General features: G+C 44.8%; 1 protein-coding gene across 2 annotated transcripts in view; it reads right to left on the bottom strand.

The window, feature by feature from the left end:
- LOC122816466 overlaps nt 1-18725 on the bottom strand; it is a 332177-nt gene that overhangs the window by 196617 nt on the left and 116835 nt on the right. For both annotated transcript variants that reach the window (XM_044089279.1, XM_044089278.1), the window contains one exon: nt 225-338. The gene's annotated coding sequence lies outside the window, so the exon portion shown is untranslated. The remainder of the gene's footprint in view (nt 1-224; nt 339-18725) is intronic.

Below are 18725 nucleotides of genomic sequence, written 5' to 3'. Positions count from 1 at the left end.
GTTTGTGTGGGTTTCCCCCAGGTGCTCTGGTTTCCTCCCACATTACAAAGATATGCTTCTAGAGTGGTTCTCCCCGGGCCTCCGCTGAGAGTTGGCTTCATTCCAAGTCGGACTTTCCCGTTAAACAAATGTTAAATAAATAAATATCTAATGATTTTGCTTAGACAGGATGAGACCCTCAGAAAGTGATAGGATCAAACAAACAAAAATGACACAATACTAACCTTTCAAGTATGCTAGAGAGAAGCCACAGGAACAGTCCTCTTCGGTGCATGGCACTGAGTTCTGCTGCAACCTGTGTAACATCTTTGCAATCTTCTATATCTAAAGAGTGCATTCTGTGTTAAAAAAGAAATGATAAAAAAGACAAAATGATTTACTACAGTCCTTTGTCTAGCACAGTGATAAAATAGCATTTGCTCTTAAAATCCTGTATATGCCTGCTCACAAAAACCCAATTCAGCAGTGGATGAACTGCAACAACTTTAAATCTAGCTCAGAACACCAGTAACAGTTGTTTTTGTCCATGCCTTAATGTAATGTCAACAAGAAGCTTCTGCTAGATAAAATTACTGAGGGCATGCAAAGTGTAAAATTTTGTTTCATATTAAAATTAAGCGTTTATATTACGCTGTCGAAAACTCAAACTGTCGACAGTGTAATAATCGACACGAAAATGTCGAAACCCTTGAACATCGAACACAACAAAAAAAAAAAAAAAAAACACTCAAACACAACACAAACTGCTCTATGCAAGCCCCCCTGCACCCCCCACACCGTCCACTACTTAAATATACCAACTCCGATATTGCACTACATTGCTGTAAATATTTCCCCTTACGGAGATTTCCATTTACACGCGAGATGACTTTCGCTTTCGACATTTTGGTGCCGACAATATCAGCTTTGATATTGTCGGCCTTCGACAGGGTGAAGTAGACCCAAAATTAATACACAGGAAACATTTTTCTGCTAGTCGTTTATGGTGTCATAATATGCACCCTTTACTAGTATTCAGTAATCTAAGGGACACACATGGTTTAGCATTACCACTGACTAATTCAGTAGCATTCCTTTAATGAAGCCACATGGTAGAAATCTGTTGACCTATGAGATCTGCAAACTGTTGTAACACATGGACACATGCAGTTTTGTAACAAACAAAATCTTTATGAAAAGCAGTAAAGGTTTCCAATGCCTCCTTCAAAATACATAGCCTAGTAACAGAGATTACAGAAATGTGGTCCTTGGGCAGATTTAGCCTCAACCTTAGAAGCTGCACTGCTTACCTTAGAAAAGTGGGAGCATATGGGTGAGGCTTGGCATTCTGCAAAACTATGCTGGTCTCTGCAAGCATTTCTACCCATCAGCTACAATCTAAGCAAGGAGCTAAGCCCTATGCACCTCCCAACATAATAAACTCTAGGTCAATGCAACTCAGAGAAAGGATTCTATGTTCACCAATACCTCTGCCACGGGAAATTTCAACAAAGTGTGCTAAAATGAAATTACTTGTACTTGTCTCACCTGTTCAATCTGCTACCCAACTAATACCTGCTCATTGTGACAACCTATCACCCCATGACTATACTCAACAGCACAACTACAGCAAGGACACTGCATTTTCTCTCCAGGACATCAGATTTACTCAGACCCTCAACACATCAAAAGTACTGTCATTATGGTAACTGCATAGCACCATGTTTTTGCCCATAAACAGGACAATGGAGACACCAGTGAACACTTTTACTTTACAGTACTGAGCATAGCCTATCATTTCAAAAATGCACACTTTATCCTTTGTAGTCATTTACTTTTGTCTTCTTCACTGAGTAGTGTTTTTCACAGTTCCTTGCCACTTTTCCCTAACCTAACCATTTGTCAACTACTGTAGAAAAATTAGTTCCACAAGTGTTGGTTAAGGATCTTCAGTGTTCCCATCCATGTTCTTGCTGGTCAGTTACGTTTTTCTGCCTGTATACACAGCCACATGAGCATTCAGTGTTGAGATGGCATAATGTACAGTGGCAGCACAGCTGCCATGTCCCTTTATTCCCACCAGGTATTAAGGAACAATGATACAAAATGCTTCATCTGCCCCACTCTAATCCTCCCAACAGCACTCAAGAAATCATCTGTACATTGGGACTTCCAAGATGGTTGCACACTGATCAACAACTTAACTCCCAGTGTGAAAAAAGAAACAGAGATAAAGGGCTAGTAATTCTGCCAGTTTTAGTAAAATTCGGTTACTGGCTAGCAAGTAGACTTCCTGGATACCAACAAAGAAGAAAGTTAGACAGTCTGAAAGAAAATTAACTAAAAAAGGTGAAGAGAAAGCACTGACTGGTAAGAATCCTGCAGCTGTTCACAATAAACAGTTCAAGCTCCAGCTTTAGTACAAGAGATGACTTCCATTAATTTAGAGTAAAAAATAAATTAAATGCTCTCATAGCTGATTAAAATACATGACACATTAAAGTATCAATTCAAATAACAAAATGTTAGGAAAAAAGGATGAAGCTTTTCCAGATGAACTGATAAAAACTGCAAAAATCAAAGGTGAAAATGAACAAAAGGCTGGCTATGAGACTGGTCAAAAAGAGCAGTTTCAAAAAATGGTAGAATTAGACATCTGAAATTTCTGCTCTTCCAGAGAAACTGGAAGGAACAGACTATATTAATTTTATGAAAGCACAAATAAGCAACTGAACTGGTATTCCAAAGTAAGATTTCTTAATGGAAAGGGCATATCATGTGTATGTTTCAAACATAACCATGAGGAAGCATCCAAAGATCTGTATTAGTAAAGATGCAATCGTATCAGCACAAAGAGTCGATCCTGACAAAACTGTGAAAGGGAAAAGTATTAAAAACTGGAGACAGCAGAGTGTTTAAGAAAAATTATTACTCACTATACACCAGGTACAAAAGAAGAAAATTTATTCCAGCAATCAGGGAATGTCGAGATGCAAACACAAGGGGGCTCTGTTTCTTATTGTTCTGAAAAAAAATTCATACAGCGGCTTTGCCACTGAAAGCTTTTCCACTATTCCAAAGGCAAATACTCAACAGAAAAAAAGCATGAGCTGACTAGAAGAAAGAAAAGTTGTATATAATCTTACCATAACCATACACGTCCTTCTCTTCCATGTTGTAGTATTTCAAACCCTTGGGTTATCCTCTCTTGCTACCTGAATGTCCGGCCAGTATACAAAAACTCGCAGTCACTGCAAGGTACGTGGGACTTCTGACATTGGCTAAGGGAACATGGGCCATAAAAATGAAGTCTGGATGTACCATATCTCAGAAGTGAGCTCCCCAGTTGGACTCCAGTCCCAGGATAACTGTATCAGTCCAGTGCCATCCAAGAAGGGACAGTTTAGAGAAGAAGAGGGGAAGGAATACTGTAATATGGAAGAGAAGGACATCTATGGTCATGGTAAGATTTTACACAACTATTCTGTGTCCTCTTATTCTCATGCTGCAGTATTCCAAACCCTTGGGCAAGTGCCAAAGCTCAAAGGGAAGAGGAGGGTGGAGGCTTGGAACTGTTTTCTAGGAATCCATGGAGGATTGCCCTGGCAAATCCTGCCCTAGACTTGGAAATATGGTCCAATCTGTAATGTTTAGTAAAGGTGTGGACAGAGTTCCACGTAGCTGCTTCTAAAGGCTCAAGATGAAGCCATAGCTCTAGTAGAATGAGCCCTAATCTTGGATCCTAAGGATTTCCCATGGTATGAGCAGCAGAAGGAAATTGCCCTGGAGATCCAGGCAGACATGTCTGCTTTGTCACTGCTTTCCCCAGAGACTTGGGGTGAAAGGAGACAAACAATCGGTCTGATTTCCCGATAGACTTGGTCTTGTCAAGGTAAAACCTAAGTTGTCTGCAAACATCAATGAGTGAAAAACTCTCCCACTGTCATTCTGTGGATGAAGGAAGAAGGTGTGGAGATGAATAGCTTGGTTGAAGGATAACTCATGGACCACTTTGGCCATGAAGGAAGCAAGGATTGGTCCTAAGAGTTACTCTGTCCTTGTGGAAGGTGAGAAAGGGGGAAATAGCCATGAGTGCCTGTAGCTCTGACACTCTTCTAGCTGATGTCAAGGCTACCAGTAGTATAGTTTTCCAAGTGTAGTGTTTCAGAGGCATTAGAAGCTGATTCAAAATGGGTCACCACAAGCTTCTTTAAAACACAGTTCAGTTTCCATGGAGATGGAACAGGTTTCCGGGGGGGGGGGGGGGCTGAGATGAAACACTCCCTTTAGGACTAACTTTGCATGCAATCGAGATGTTAAAGGGGGATCCAGAGGCGTAGAAGCTGAAATAACAGCAAGGAATGCCTTAACAGAGGAGTATGCCAACCCTGTCTGCAATAGTTCACACAGGTATGACAGTATCAAGGGGACATCACACTGAAAGGGGTCCAACTGACTTTGTAGACACCACATGGAAAATCTTTCCACTCAGACAAATAAGATCTCCTGGTATTAGGTTTCCAGGCTTCCTGCAGGACTGTGAGCACATCCTCATTGTAAAGGCATCTGTAAGGGATCAAAATTCTATCACCCACAGGGTAAGGTTCAACAACTGTAGGTGAGGATGGATTAGGGATCCTTTGCCCTGTGTGAGAAGATCCACTCTGTGGGGTAACTTGTGGTGATTGTCCCTGGCTAAATGCAGAAGGAGGGGGAACCAATGCTGTCTTGGCCAAAAGGGAGTCATCAACATGTTTTTAGTTTGTCCTGCTGGACTTTCACTAGGACTTTCTGAAGAAGTGGGAAGGGGGGACTGCATACAGAAAACATCCCCTTCCTGGAGACTGAAAAGGCGTCCATTGCCCTTGTCAAGGGACCAAGTAGCCTGGTGCAAAATAATGGAAGTTGTCTGTTCAGATGGAAGGCAAACATATATATCTCGAGTTTTATCCCATTTGTGGATTATGTCCAAGAACACATCCCTGTGGAGCATCCATTCATAGGACTGTGACATGGACCAGCTCAAGGAGTCTGCCTGGGTGTTCTAATCTGAAGGGATATATACTGCTTGCAGAGTGACCCCTGCTGTGTCACAAGCTCCCAGGCTTGGAGAGCTAGTCTGCATGGCAAGTAAGATTTTGCCCCCCCCCCCATTTGTTCACATACGACAGAACTGTAGTGTTGTCTGTGAACAATTCTAGGGGGCCCTGCTTCAAGGTATGTTGGAAAGCTTTCAGGGCCAGTAGAATTGCTCTCATATCCCTGATATTGATGTGCTCCTGTCTGATGGAGTCTGACCAAGTGCCCCACACAGAGAGAGCCCATGGCCATTCCCCATCCCGGATCTGAGGCGTCTGTCTACATCTCCTGAACTGGCAAGGGAGTCTATTAGGGGAGCAATGGATTGAAAGTCAGGCGATTCAACCACCAGAGGATCTCTTTCCTGAGACAAGGAAGGAAAGGGATTTTGTACTCCAGGGGGGTATGAGTGTTGCATCCATACAGACCCTAGGTACCACTATAAATTTCTCATGTGGAGCCTTGCCAATGGCAACACAGCAATGGCCTATGCCATATGACCCAGAAGTCTGAGGTACTGCCTGGCAGGCAAGGCTGTGACTTGAAGGGCAGAGTGCAGGGTACTGCTTTAAGCTTTCCACCTTTTGAGGTGGCAGAAAGGCCCTCTTGACATCTGTACTTATCCTGCACCTGAGAAATACTTGGACTTGCAAAGTATTCAGGTTGGACTTGGAGTAGTTTATCTTGAAACCCAGTGCTTGCAGGACTGACATCAATGTTGTAAATGGCAATGCAGGGATTTGAAACATTCTGCCTGGATCAGTAGGTCATCCAGGTAAGGGAATATTTGAATCTCTTGAGTCCTGCAGTAGGCAATCACTAGTGCCAAGCACTTGGTGAAGATCCTTGGTGCTGCAAAAAGTCCAACAGGCAAGGCAGAGAATTGAAAGTGTGAGAAGCCCACCAAGAAGCAAAAATATCTCCTGTAGTTTGGCCTTATAGGGATGTGCAAGTAGGCATCCTTGATGTCCAAAGTCGCTAGGAATCCCTGAGGTAAAATCAAGGTGAAAAAGGTCTGCAGAGTAAGCATTCAAAGGTGGGCACTCTCAGGAAAAGGTTGAGGTGGGAGAGATCTAGGATCAGTCTCCAGGGACCATCCTTTCTTGGGACTAGGAAGAGTCTTGAATAGAAACCCCTTCCCTTTTCTGACACAGAGACAGGTTGAATTGTTCCTTGGGCATGAAGACTGTCTGTGACTGGTTTAAAAAAGAGGGAGTTGTACTTTGGGTGGCTGAGGAATGCCCCTCAATTAAGGTGTTGTGATCCAGGTTATTATGAAATAACCCTTTTCTATGATGGATTAGACCCACCTGTCTGAGGTAATGTTTTTCCAAACAGGGAGACAGTGAGACAGTCTTAGGGATAGGGGGATGGTATCAAAAGGTTTGAGCAGTACTGGCAGGTAGTCACAGACTACTGCCCTGTCCTGAAACTGAGGCTTCTGAGCTAGGGTCTGAGCAGGTCCAGAAGGAGTCTGTTGCTTCCTGATGCTCATTCTACCCCTGGAAAGAGGTGGAGGGGCAGAATGTTTTCTTATAAATTGTGTTTTGGAGGGGTAAGTCATGTGGAATTTGAGGATAGGAGAAACAAACAGATGCTTCAGGTCCTGTAACTCCTTCCCTTCTGTTGTAGAGTTTTGAATAACTCAGCCACCTTTGTCCCAAAGAGGGCAGAGTTATCCAGAGGCGCACCCAACAGTTTTGCCCTAGTGTCATTAGGTAAGGGCTGTAATCTTAACCAGGAATATCTTCTCACCACAGAAGCAGAAACAGCAGATCTGGGAGAAGCTTCAGCACTATCATAGCTGCATATAATGGAATGCCTTGTGACCTCTGAAGACACAGACAGGAGGCTGGATATCTGTGCCTTGGTAGGAAAGTCAGGGATCTCAGGCAAAAGCTTAGTGGCCTGGCCTAACAGAGCTAGGGCACATTTTGACAGTTTGGTAATTTACTGCCCTGAATGCCATGGTAGCTGAAATATAAACCTTTTTCCCCAAGGATATCCATGGCTTACTGTCCTTATCTGTAGGGAGAAAGTACAGTTGTGTACACTTACCATAAAATGTAGATGTTTGCGTGCATTCACTGTTGCAGTCATCGCATTTGGGTTATCTGCCTGCAGGTAGCCCTCAGCCGGCCTGAATACCAGAGTCTTGGATTCCTGCGTCAGATGCTGTCTCTTCTTCCATGACGTCAGGTCGTCAGGGGTAGAAAACATGCAGCTGACGCCATTACATCAGTTTTTCTTGCCACAGATGTCAGGTGCCCCCACAATGGGATGCAATTATATGTTATAGTACACCTCCATCAAAAAGCAAATACACCAGAAAAATTAAATACACCACACAAGAAGGAAAGGTAGAGCCAAGAGAAGTCAGGGGGCTGGAGGGAGGGTAAAGTACAGTTTTGTACCTACCATAAATGTAGATGTCCAATAGATATGCAACTGCAGTCATAACATATGGGTTGTCCTGCCTCAGGCAGCCCTCGGTCGGCTGGATTCCAAAGTCTGGGTCCGACATCGGCTGATGTCGCATTTCTCTCCGACGTCAGAGCGGCTGGAGTATATAAGCATCAGCCGACGCCATCTTCTTCAGTGTTTCTTGCCCCAGATGCCAGGTGCCCTCCAAGGAAGGCTGTAATCAAATTGGAAGACAATAATAGGTTTCCAGACAATAAATAAGCAATAAACAGATATACCATAACAGATATCCCCAGCTAAGGATAACAGGGAGAGGAGTGGACCCAAGGCATAGAGGGGAAGGAGGGAGGAAAACCGACTGCAGTTGCATATCTATCAGACATCTACATTTATGGTAGGTACAAAACTGTACTATGTCCTTCAAGAATGCAACTGCAGTCATAACATATGGGTTGAATACCATAGCTTAGCTGGGGGAGGTGGTATGCTCTAAGAAAAGGATGGTGTAGCTATCAATCCCTGCAGGACTGCCGAAGCAAAGCCTGCTCTGGATCTGGAATATAAAGGGAGGTTGTAGTGTTTGGAAAATGTATGCACGGAGCTCCATGTAGCAGCTTCTAGAATGTCTTTTGTAGGCACCCCTCTTAAAAAGGCTGTAGAGGTGGCTGTAGCTCTGGTGGAGTGTGGTCTGACATTGGCCGGCACACTCTTTCCATGGAAGGAATAACAGAATCTGATGCAATGTCCAATCCATTTTGAAATTGTCTGTTTGGAAATTGCCTTTCCTTGTACTCCAGGGGCGTAAGCTACAAAAAGCTGATCAGACTTCCTACTGGTCTTGGTTCTGTCTAGGTAGTAGCGAAGTTGTCTGTGTATGTCCAAGGTATGTAACAGTCTTTCCCCCTTGTTCTCAGGGTTGGGAAAGAAAGTAGGCAGGTGAATTGCTTGATTTAAAGAAACCCTAGATACCACTTTTAGCAGAAAGGTAGGGTTGGTTCGTAAGGAGACCCTGTCTCTGTGAAAGGTTATGAATGGTGGTATTGCCATTAAGGCCTGTAATTCCGAAACCCTTCTTGCTGAGGTAATGGACAGCAGGAAAGCTGTCTTCCAGGAAAGAAATTGTAAATCCACAGAGGCTGCTGGCTCGAAAGGAGGTAGAGTCAATTTTTCTAGAACAAAATTGAGGTCCCAAGCTGGTACTGGTGCCTTTCTTGGGGGCTTTATATTCTTGATTCCTCTAAGAAATTGCCTTAACAAAGGATGTGAAAACACAGGTGGATCAGTGTTGTATCTAGCTGAGATAGCTGAAGCATGTATTTTTATGGAAGAGTAGGAGAGTCCGTTTTGTAGCATTTATTTATTTATTTATTTATTTATTTTACATTTGTTGACCGGGAAAGTCCGACTGGACACATGTCCATTTTCAGCGGAGGCCCGGGGAGAAAAGCTCCAATAGTACATAGTAGGTTACAAAAAGTTCCAATAGTACATAGTAGGTTACAACAATGTTTGACAGCTAACATACGATTGTAGTTATGCACTAAATACCCAGGGAAGAAAAAAAAGTTACATTAGTATGTGCAATAACAATTATAAAGAGAAAAACAAAGCATCATATAGTTAGTATACACAGGTAAGAAAAAGTTACATTAGGATGTACAGTGAACAATTATTATAAGAAACAAACCTACAAGTAGTTAGTTTCAGGGGGAGAGTAGATGGCTTGAGGCCTAGGAGGATAGTAATTTCACTGAGGAGGTTGAGGGGGAGCTATGGGTTAGTCTGGATTAGAACATTGGCAAATCTGCCAAGTATTCCAGAATGAGTGGCATGCTCAAATGTGATGCATCATGACCCTTGTTAGTATTCCAAATGCTGAATCTCTTCCATTTGGCTGAGTAAGCCTTTCTGGTGGATGGTCTGCGGGCTTCTGTTAGTATCCGCTGAACTTCTTTGGAGAGAGGTAAATTGAGGTTATTTATGGGATTTCCCAAGCGGTTAGCTGTAGCGTCTGGATGTTGGGATGAACTGTCCTGAAGTTGTGTTGAGTCAAAAGTTGGGGCCATTGAGGAAGGGCCCACGTTTTGCTGTGACATATGCTCCGTAGTAGTGGGTATTAGTGTTGTCTTGGCCAGTCTGGAGCTATTAGGATCCCCTTCGGCTGCTCTGCTTTGATCTTTAATAACACTGTGGTCATCAGTGGCAGAGGTGGAAATGCATAAATTATTAGGGAGCTCCAGATGAATGAGAGGGCATCTATTTTCCATGCTTGTGGGTGATATGTCCTTGTGCAGAACTTTTGTAAGTGATGATTGAGGTGGGAGGCAAATAGGTCTACGTCCGGCCTGCCCCATGTCGAGGTGAGTCGTATGAAGATGTCTGGATGTAGCCTCCATTCGTGGGGGTCTAGGAAATTCCTGCTTAGACTGTCCGCCAGAACATTGTCTTTGCCTGGAACAAACTGGGATTGTAACTGTATGTTTAGACCCAGAGATTTTTCCCAAAGATTCATTGTCAGTCTGCAAAGGGGGTAAGAATGAGTGCCCCCCTGCTTGTTTATGTACCACATCACAGTGGTGTTGTCTGTCCGTATTAGTAGGTGGCCTTGTTGAAGTTGTTGTCCAAATGCCTCGATGGCATGCATTACTGCTAGCATTTCTTTTTGGTTGATATGCAGATGTGTTTCCTTTGGGGACCATTGCCCTTGAATACATCTGCCCTCCATGTGCGCCCCCCATCCAAGGTCTGAGGCGTCTGTGGTCATGGTCTGTGTTATCAGAGGTTTTTTGAATGATATACCTGTGTTTAACTGGCTTACTGTGGCCCACCATAGAAATTCCTTTTGAAGACATGGAATGAGTGGAATAGTTGCTTCTAGGTTGTTGCTGTGTTGAGACCATAAGCTTTTTAGGTACCATTGAAGCTTTCTCATGTGTAGTCTTGCTAGTGGAACCAGGAGAATGCAGGATGCCATGTAACCCAGGGCCTGTAGGAAACTCCTTGCAGTCATCTGGGTGAGCTTTGCTAAACTTTTGAAGTAATGAGTTAACTTCTTTTGCTTGTCTTCTGTCAGGTAAGCCATTTGAGAGGCTGTGTCTAGTTTGGCTCCTAAGAAGGTTATTTGCTGGGATGGCTGAAGTCTTGACTTTTGAAAGTTGACTGTGTATCCCAAAGCCTGTAGCAATTGTATGACATAATTCAAGTTTTTTGTCAAGGTTAGTTTGTTGTCCGCTTGTATGAGGCAATCGTCCAGGTATGGGTAGATTTGAATCCCCTTTAACCTGCAATGAGCAATTACTGATGCCAGGCATTTCGTGAATACTCTGGGCACAGTAGATAAGCCAAATGGCAATGCTGAGAATTGATAATGCTCTGGCCCTGCAAGAAATCTGAGATATCTTCTGCAGCTGTGTCTGATAGGGACATGCAGGTATGCCTCCTTGAGGTCCAGAGTAATCAGCCAAGACCCCTTGCCCAGCATGGGAAGGAGTTGCTGTAGAGTCAGCATTTTGAACTTTGGTACTATGAGAAAAGTGTTTAGAGCGGACAAGTCCAGTATTGGTCTCCATTGAGTTTCTTTTCTTGGAACAAGGAACAGTCTTGAATAAAATCCCTGACCTTGCTCTTGTTGTGGAACTTTTTCTATTGCTTTGATCTGAGCAAGCAGAGAAATTTGCTTGATAGCCTCTGCCTTCTGATTTAGTGGTAGGTTTGGCATGCCTTGTTTTCTTGGCAAGGTATGAAAATGGAACCTGTAACCGTGGTCTATAATGTCCAAAATCCATTTGTCTGTTGTCAGTTTGTGCCAATTTTTTGAAAACAAAGATAACTTTCCGCCCAAAGGAGCATCTGTTTGCTCCTTGGTCAGCGGAACTAGAGGAAAGTCATTGTGATTGTCCTTGCGGGGAAGAAGAAACCCCTGTGTCACTTCTTTGGTTTGCTGGTTGCCATTGTCGTCCCCTGTAGGATCCTCTGTATTGCCCTCTTCCTCGGGCACGACTGTTTTTGCCCCTTTGAAATCTTTCAGGATTAGGAAAGGACCAGTTTTTAGAAGGCCAGTTCCTGCTGAATCTGGGCGGCTAAACCTGGAGGAAATCTTTGACTGTCTGAACTGACTTGGCTTTTTCCTCAATGGATTTTAACACATCTTTAGCATTAGCACCAAAAAGCTTGTTCTTTTCCAAGGGTGCATCAAGAAACTTTGCCTTAACATGATCTGGTAAAGGTTGTTCTTTTAACCATGCATGTCTACGAATGACCGCCCCTGTCATAGCTGCCCTACATGAAGCCTCCAATGCATCATATCCACACTGTAGAAAGTGATTGCTAACCTGCTGAGAGTTATGCACAGCCTCCTGCAAAGACTTCCTATCTAAAGGTTCAGGAGAGGCCAATCTTTTCTGTAAATCATCTAACAGGAAATCCTGATATTGAAACATGTGAAAGAGACAATTGAGAGCTCTCATAGATAAAGTAGTAGAGGTGTAAACCTTCTTCCCCCATCTCTCTAAGGACCTTGCTTCCCTGTCGGAAGGTAAGGGATTTTTGGAGGTGGTAGCTGAAACCCCTTTAGGCCCCTGGGAAATTGTTTCTAAATCAACAGCATGGGCCCTAACGAAATGAGAATGGGTTTCTGGGACCCTATAGTATCTGTCAGGCTTGACAGGAGCAGGAGGAAGAGTATCAGGGGTAACACTGGAGTCAGAGTATAAGTCATCCAAAACATCAAGCACAGGAGGTATAGCTAAGGGCCTGTGTTGGGGCTTTTTAAGGAAGGTTCGAAGGCGCTTTCTGGAATCTGAAAATTCCTGGCCTTGCCACTTAAAATGCTCCCTCATGGAATGCAGAACTTCCCCAAAAGAAATATCCTCAGGAGGGGAGGCCGAGGGGATGGAGTCCTCTGCATCTGAATCCTCGTAGGTCTGGAAGGGCTCTTCCTGGCTTTCGGAGGGAACAGAGTCCTCAGAATCTTCATCTGAAGGGAGAGGGTCAGAGGGTTCAACCCTGGGCCTCCTGTCAGGAGGAGGCTGGGATCCTCTCTCAAGATGGGCCTGGGAAATTAAATCTGCGGCCATAGACATGATTTGAGTTTCAGGAGTAGGCTGAGGTAAGGTCTTAGCAGTAAGGTGCTTGGACTTGCTGGCTGCCTTAGCACGTGTGTAGGCCTTGATAGACATGGACATGGGAGGCCTAGCCGCTCCACGTGCAGGAGTGACCTTATCAACAGCAATGGTCTCGGGTATTTCCTCGGTTTCAGTATCCGGAGGAAAATCAATAACTGGCGTCGGAGTGTTCTCCGGTATCGGAGGTATCGGTAATGTGGTGTCTTCGGTTCGGAGCGGTGGAATAACCGCCTCAGAGGGAACCGGGGCACTCGCGGTTAATTTTGGCGTGGTGTCGGTGGAAGACGCGGGCCAAGAATGTCGGTCCCGGTCTTTTCGTTTCTTAGGAGTCTGCGTTGTCAGTAGTTCCGACGGCATTGTATAATCAAATTTTTCGCCGAAAAAGTCTTCAGCGAACTCCGCCCGGCGCCTGAGAGTGCGCTTGTTGAAGCGAGCACAGGCGGCACAGGCTGAGACGTCGTGGTCTGGGCCAAGGCAAGGGAGGCAGTAAGAGTGGAAATCCTTATGATGTATTTGTTTTTCCACAAGACAAACAATTATTTACTTTTTCAGTAATTTCTGACATCGGCTGAGGCAAGAAAAGGTCCCCAACGGGGTACTTAGCTTTTTTGATGACTTCGGTTTTGAAGAATACAGGAGCTGACCGACCGGCACTTGCGAACTGCTTCTGCTTCGGGCACCGCGCGGCAAGAAAGACTGAAGAAGATGGCGTCGGCTGATGCTTATATACTCCAGCCGCTCTGACGTCGGAGAGAAATGGGACATCAGCCGACGTCGGACCCAGACTTTGGAATCCGGCCGACCGAGGGCTGCCTGAGGCAGGACAACCCATATGTTATGACTGCAGTTGCATTCTTGAAGGACATCCAGGACTGCATCAGTGAATACAATCGAACATCTACATTTATGGTAAGTGTACACAACTGTACTATGTTCTTCGTGTTTCACTGTTGCAGTCATCACATTTGGGTTGATTCCAAAAGCTAAGGAAGGGAGGAGGAAGTTAGAGAGCATTAGGGCCAGCTATAAAGCCCTGCAACACTGCAGTGGCAAAACCAGCTATGGATTTAGAAAAAATAGGCATGTGGTAATGCTTGGTGAAAGTATGTACAGAGCTCCAGGTAGCAGCTTCTAGAATGTCCCTAGTAGGGACTCCTCTGAGAAAGGCTGCAGAGGTAGATGCAGCCCTTGTGGAATGTGATCGTATCACCTGTGGGGTAGGTTTTCCATGGTGCTTGTAGCAGAAATGAATGCAATGGGCTATCCATTTAGAAATGGTTTTCTTTGAAATGGCCTTCCCCTCTGCCCCTGCAGCAAAGCCAACTAGCAGATGTTCAGATTTTCTGAGAGGCTTAGTCCTGTCCAAATAAAATCTAAGTTGACTGTGCATGTCGAGAGAGTGCAGTATTAGTTCTCCTTTGTTTTGTGGATTAGGGAAAAAAGTAGGCAAATGAATGGACTGATTTAGGGCCACACTAGACACCACCTTGTGCATAAAGGAAGGATTGGTCCTGAGGGAAACCCTGTCTGCATGGAAGATAATGAAGGGCTCCACTGCCATGAGGGCCTGTAATTCAGACACCCTTCTTGCTGAAGTGATGGCTAGAAGGAAGGCTGTTTTCCAAGAAAGGAATTTCAACTCTGCAGTTGCAGCTAGCTAGCTCAAAGGGAGGGAGAGTGAGCTTTTCCAATACAAAGTTAAGGTCCCAGGCTGGGGTAGGGGCTCTCCTGGGGGGTTTTAAAATTTTGGCCCCTCTAAGGAATTGTTTTAGCAGGGGGTGAGAGAAGAGGGGTGGCTCAGTATTATAATATGCTGAAATGGCAGAGGCATGAATTTTAATTGATGAGAAGGATAGGCCCTTGTGGAGCACTTCTGTTAAGTACTGAAGAATATGAGGTAAGCTGGGCCCCATTGTGCCCATCCCCTGAGTCTGGATCCAGGAAGAGTATCTTTTCCACTTTTCAGCATAGGATTTTCTAGTACTAGGCCTCCTTGTCTCCAGAATGACATCTAGCACCTGGTTACTGAGGGGTGCTACTGGAGAGCTCAAGGAATTAGCCAGGCTGCAAGGTTCAGGGTTTGAAGCGGAGAGTGCAGAATCTGGCCCACCTGCTGGGACAGCAGGGAAGGGGTCTGAGGCAGCTGCCATGGTTCCAGCAGTGTCATACTGTGCAAGAGGGGGTACCAGTGCTGGCGTGGCCAGTCTGGTGTAATCAGTATTGTCCTTGGCTTGTCCTGTTTGATCTTTAGCAGAACCTTTGAGAGGAGAGGCAGAGGGGGAAAGGCATAAACCGAGAGGCTTTCCCAGGTAAAGGACAGGGCATCTACTTTCCAAGCTTGACTGTGGGAAGGTCCCTGTGCAAAATTTGTCCAATTGGTATTCTGAGGGGAGGCAAACAGGTCTACCTCTGGAGTCCCCCATTTGTTCCTCAAGAGGTTTAATATTTTTGGTTACAGTTTCCATTCGTGTGGGTCCATGAGATTTTTACTTAGGTCGTCTGCCAGTGAATTTAGCTTGCCGGCAGGAATTAAGCTTGTAGGTGCACTTGGTCGCTCAAGGCTGTGTTCCACAGAGGCATGGCTAGTCTGCAGAGAGTGTATGAGTGGGTTCCCCCTGCTTGTTTATGTACCACATAACTGTGGTGTTGTCTGTCTTTACCAATAGTAGTCCTGGAAGAATGCGGTCTTTGAAGGGTGTCAGGGACTTCTGTACAGCTAACATTTCTTTTTGGTTGATATGCAGGTGCATCTGTCTCAGGTTCCATTTGCCCTGAATGCACTGCCCTGCCAAGTGAGCCCCCCAAGCATAGTCTGAATCGTCTGTTGTTGGGGTTTGGGCGGCAGGGGGTAGAGTGAAAAGGAGCCCTTTGTTGTGGTAGCAGGCCTCTCCCCACCAAAGGAACTCTGTCTTTATACAAGGAATGATAGAAATAATTGATTCCAGGTCCTGACAATGTTGACAACATAGGCTTTTTAGATACCACTGTAGTTTCCTCATATGCAGTCTTGCATATGGAATTAGTAGAATGCAAGAGGCCATGAACCCCAGGGCTTGCAGAATTTTCCTTGCAGACAGATGGGGCTCTGCGGCCAATAGCTAGAAATAGGTTGTCAAATAAGCTTGTTTCTCTGGAGTGAGGAAAGCCATCTGGGAAGCTGTGTTCAAGCTTGCTCCCAGGAATACAATCTGTTGGCAGGGTACTAGGTGAGATTTATTTTCATTTATGGTGTACCCCAGTGAGGTAAGAAGTTTCTTTACGAATGCCAGATGTTTTAATAGCAAGTCCTGGCTTTCTGCCTGAATCAGACAATTGTCTAAGTATGGGTATATTTGAATATTTCTCTGCCTGCAAAATGCAATGGCCAGAGCTAAACACTTTGTGAATACCCTGGGAGCAGTAGATAAGCCAAAGGGAAGTGCAGAGAACTGATCACACATGGAGCCTGCCCTGAAGCGTAGGTATTTCTTGCAAGATTCCCTTATTGGAATGTGCAGGTAAGCTTCCTTTAAGTCTAAGGTTGCCAACCAGGCATCTTTGCCTAGCATAGGAAGAAGCTGTTGAAGTGTTAGCATTTTGAATTTTGGGATTACTAGAAAGGTGTTTAGAATAGAGAGGTCCAGGACAGGACACCAGGAGCAGTCTTTTCTGGGTACCAGGAAAAACCTTGTCTCCTTTCTTCTGCAGGGACAGATTGAATAGCCCTGAGACTTTAGAAGAGAGAAAACCTGCTGTTGGGCCTCCGCCCACTGATTTGGGGGTAGGTCTGGCCAACTGTTTGGGGTTGGTAGGATGTGGAAGTGGAATCTGTATCCTTGAGAAACTATATTCAAGACCCATTTGTCCTGGGTAATGAGTTCCCAGTTTTTTGCATGCAGGGCGAGCTTTTCTCCTAAGGGAGCAGGCAGTTGAGAAGTGCTTGGAAGGGTTAAGGTTAAGTCATTGTGCCATTTTTCCGTAGGGGGGTGGCTTACTACTCCCTGCTTTGGAAGTGGGAGCCCCCCACTGCTTAGATCTGTGTGCAGTCTGAGATCGTAACCTAGGTGGTCTGCTGTTCCTGGGTTTGGACTGAGAAGGCCTGGAAGAGACTGGAAAGGACCAATTCTTTGAAGGCCAATGCCTACTAAATCTGGGAGGCTGTACTTGTAGGAAATCTTTAGCAGTTTGCATAGATTTAGCTTTTTCCTCCATCCTTTTGAGGACTTCTGCTTTGTTGCCAAACAGACGGTCTTGGTTTAAGGGAGCATCCAGTAATTTAGCTTTAACATGATCTGGCAAGTTTTGCTCCTTAAGCCAAGTATGCCTTCTAAGTACAGACCCAGTGAGAGCAGCCCTGCAAGGTGCTTCTAAAGAGTCAAAACCACATTGCAAAGTATGTTTACCAACTTGTTCTGCAGAATGCATTAAATCCTGTAATTCTTTGTGTTCAGCATAGTCAGGAATCAACATTTTCTGTTTAAGTAGTCCCATACTATGCTGTTGGTACTTTAACATATGAAACTGGCAATTTAAAGCCCTAATGGCCAAAGTAGCAGAAGCGTATACCTTCTTACCCCATCTGTCCAAGGCTCTAGGATATCTATCAGAAGGGGTAGGATTTTTGGCAGCAGTAGCCTTAATGCCTTTTGGTCCTTGGGAAATGGTCTCTGGATCAGCAGTAGGATTCTTGAAGAGGAACTTGAGAGTCAGGTACTCTGTAATATCTGTCAGGTTTTCTGGGTGCTGGAGGTAAAGTGTCCGAGGAAAGGCTAGAGTCCAAGAAAGCATCATCTACATTGTCCAGAACAGGAGGGATAGCTAAAGGCCTGTGTTGAGGGAGGAGTAAGAATTCCCTAAGCCTCTTTTTGGAGTCAAAGTAATCCTAGCTTTCCCAGCAGAAATGCTCCCTAAGATTGTGCAAGTTTTCACCAAAAGAAAAATCTTCTGGAGGGGGAGCAGAGGGAATGGAATCCTCTGCATCAGAATCCTCATAGGTAGATAAGGGCAAATCCTGGTGATCAGAAGGAACAGAAATATCAGATTCCTGATGAGAAGAATCAGAGGGAAAATCAGTTCTAGGTCTCTCAGAGGGTGAAGGCTGGCTTCCCCTAATTAAGGTAATAAGGTCTTCAGCCATTCTAAGCATTTGTTTTTTTAGGCATATGGGCCTGAGCATGCGGTTTGGACGTTAGTTTTCTAGACGTGGTGAAAGTTTTAGGCCTGGATGAAGAAGATGGCGTTGGTTTAAAATGCAAGTCTATAAGCCTGAATACACCCTCAGAAGCCAGTGCCTGCACAGCAGCTCCAGACCCATCCAAGGTAGAGACATCCGCAGGTTCCATAGTCGAAGAAGCATCTCACGGCATTACCGGACTCCGTATGTGTCTCAGTAGAGGAATGTGAATCTGAGGTAGCAGGTATCAGGGGCTGCGAAAGCGCCTCACTGAGTACCGGTGGACTGGCAACTAGCTTAACGGAAGCGTCGTTGGCAGTTTTGGATCTATGCGGTCTGTCTCTGTCTTTACCTTTAGACTTTTTCAGAAGATCGGTAGTAGGATGGCTTAACAAAGCCATTTCGGAGTACTGATACAGAGTACCAAAATAATTTGCTGCAAAGATAGCCCAACGATGAACAGTTCGGTGGTTGAACAAGGCACAAAACTGACAGCGAGGGATGTCGTGGTCTGGGCCTAAGTATGGAATGCAGTATGAATGAAAATCTTTATGAGGTATTTACTTTCCACAGGTAAAACAATTGTTAACTTTTACAGACATCAGTTGGAGCAAGAAAAAACATCCCCAATGGGGTACTTATCTTTTTTTGAAGGCTTCGGTTCTGAAACTCGAAAATGAAAATTTAAGGAATCGGCCGACCGGCACTTGCAAACTGCTTCTGCTACGGGCACCGCACAGCAAGAAAGACTGGGGTAATGGCATCGGCTGCATATTTTATACCCCTGACGACCTGACATCATGGAAGAAGAGACAGCATCCGATGCAGGAATCCAAAACTCTGGTATTCAGGCCAGCTGAGGGCTACCTGCAGGCAGATAATCCAAATGCGATGACTGCAACCGTGAAATGCGAAGAACATCTGAGGTGGAGGGAAGCAGTTTTGAAGGCTTATTAGCTGAAACTGAT

This window comes from Protopterus annectens, chromosome 12.part0 (assembly GCF_019279795.1).
Source record: "Protopterus annectens isolate FY-2018-M chromosome 12.part0, PAN1.0, whole genome shotgun sequence".
NCBI classification, from domain to species: domain Eukaryota; kingdom Metazoa; phylum Chordata; order Ceratodontiformes; family Protopteridae; genus Protopterus; species Protopterus annectens.
The sequence above is the reverse complement of the archived record's forward strand: the minus strand, read 5'-3'. Positions and strand labels throughout refer to the sequence as shown.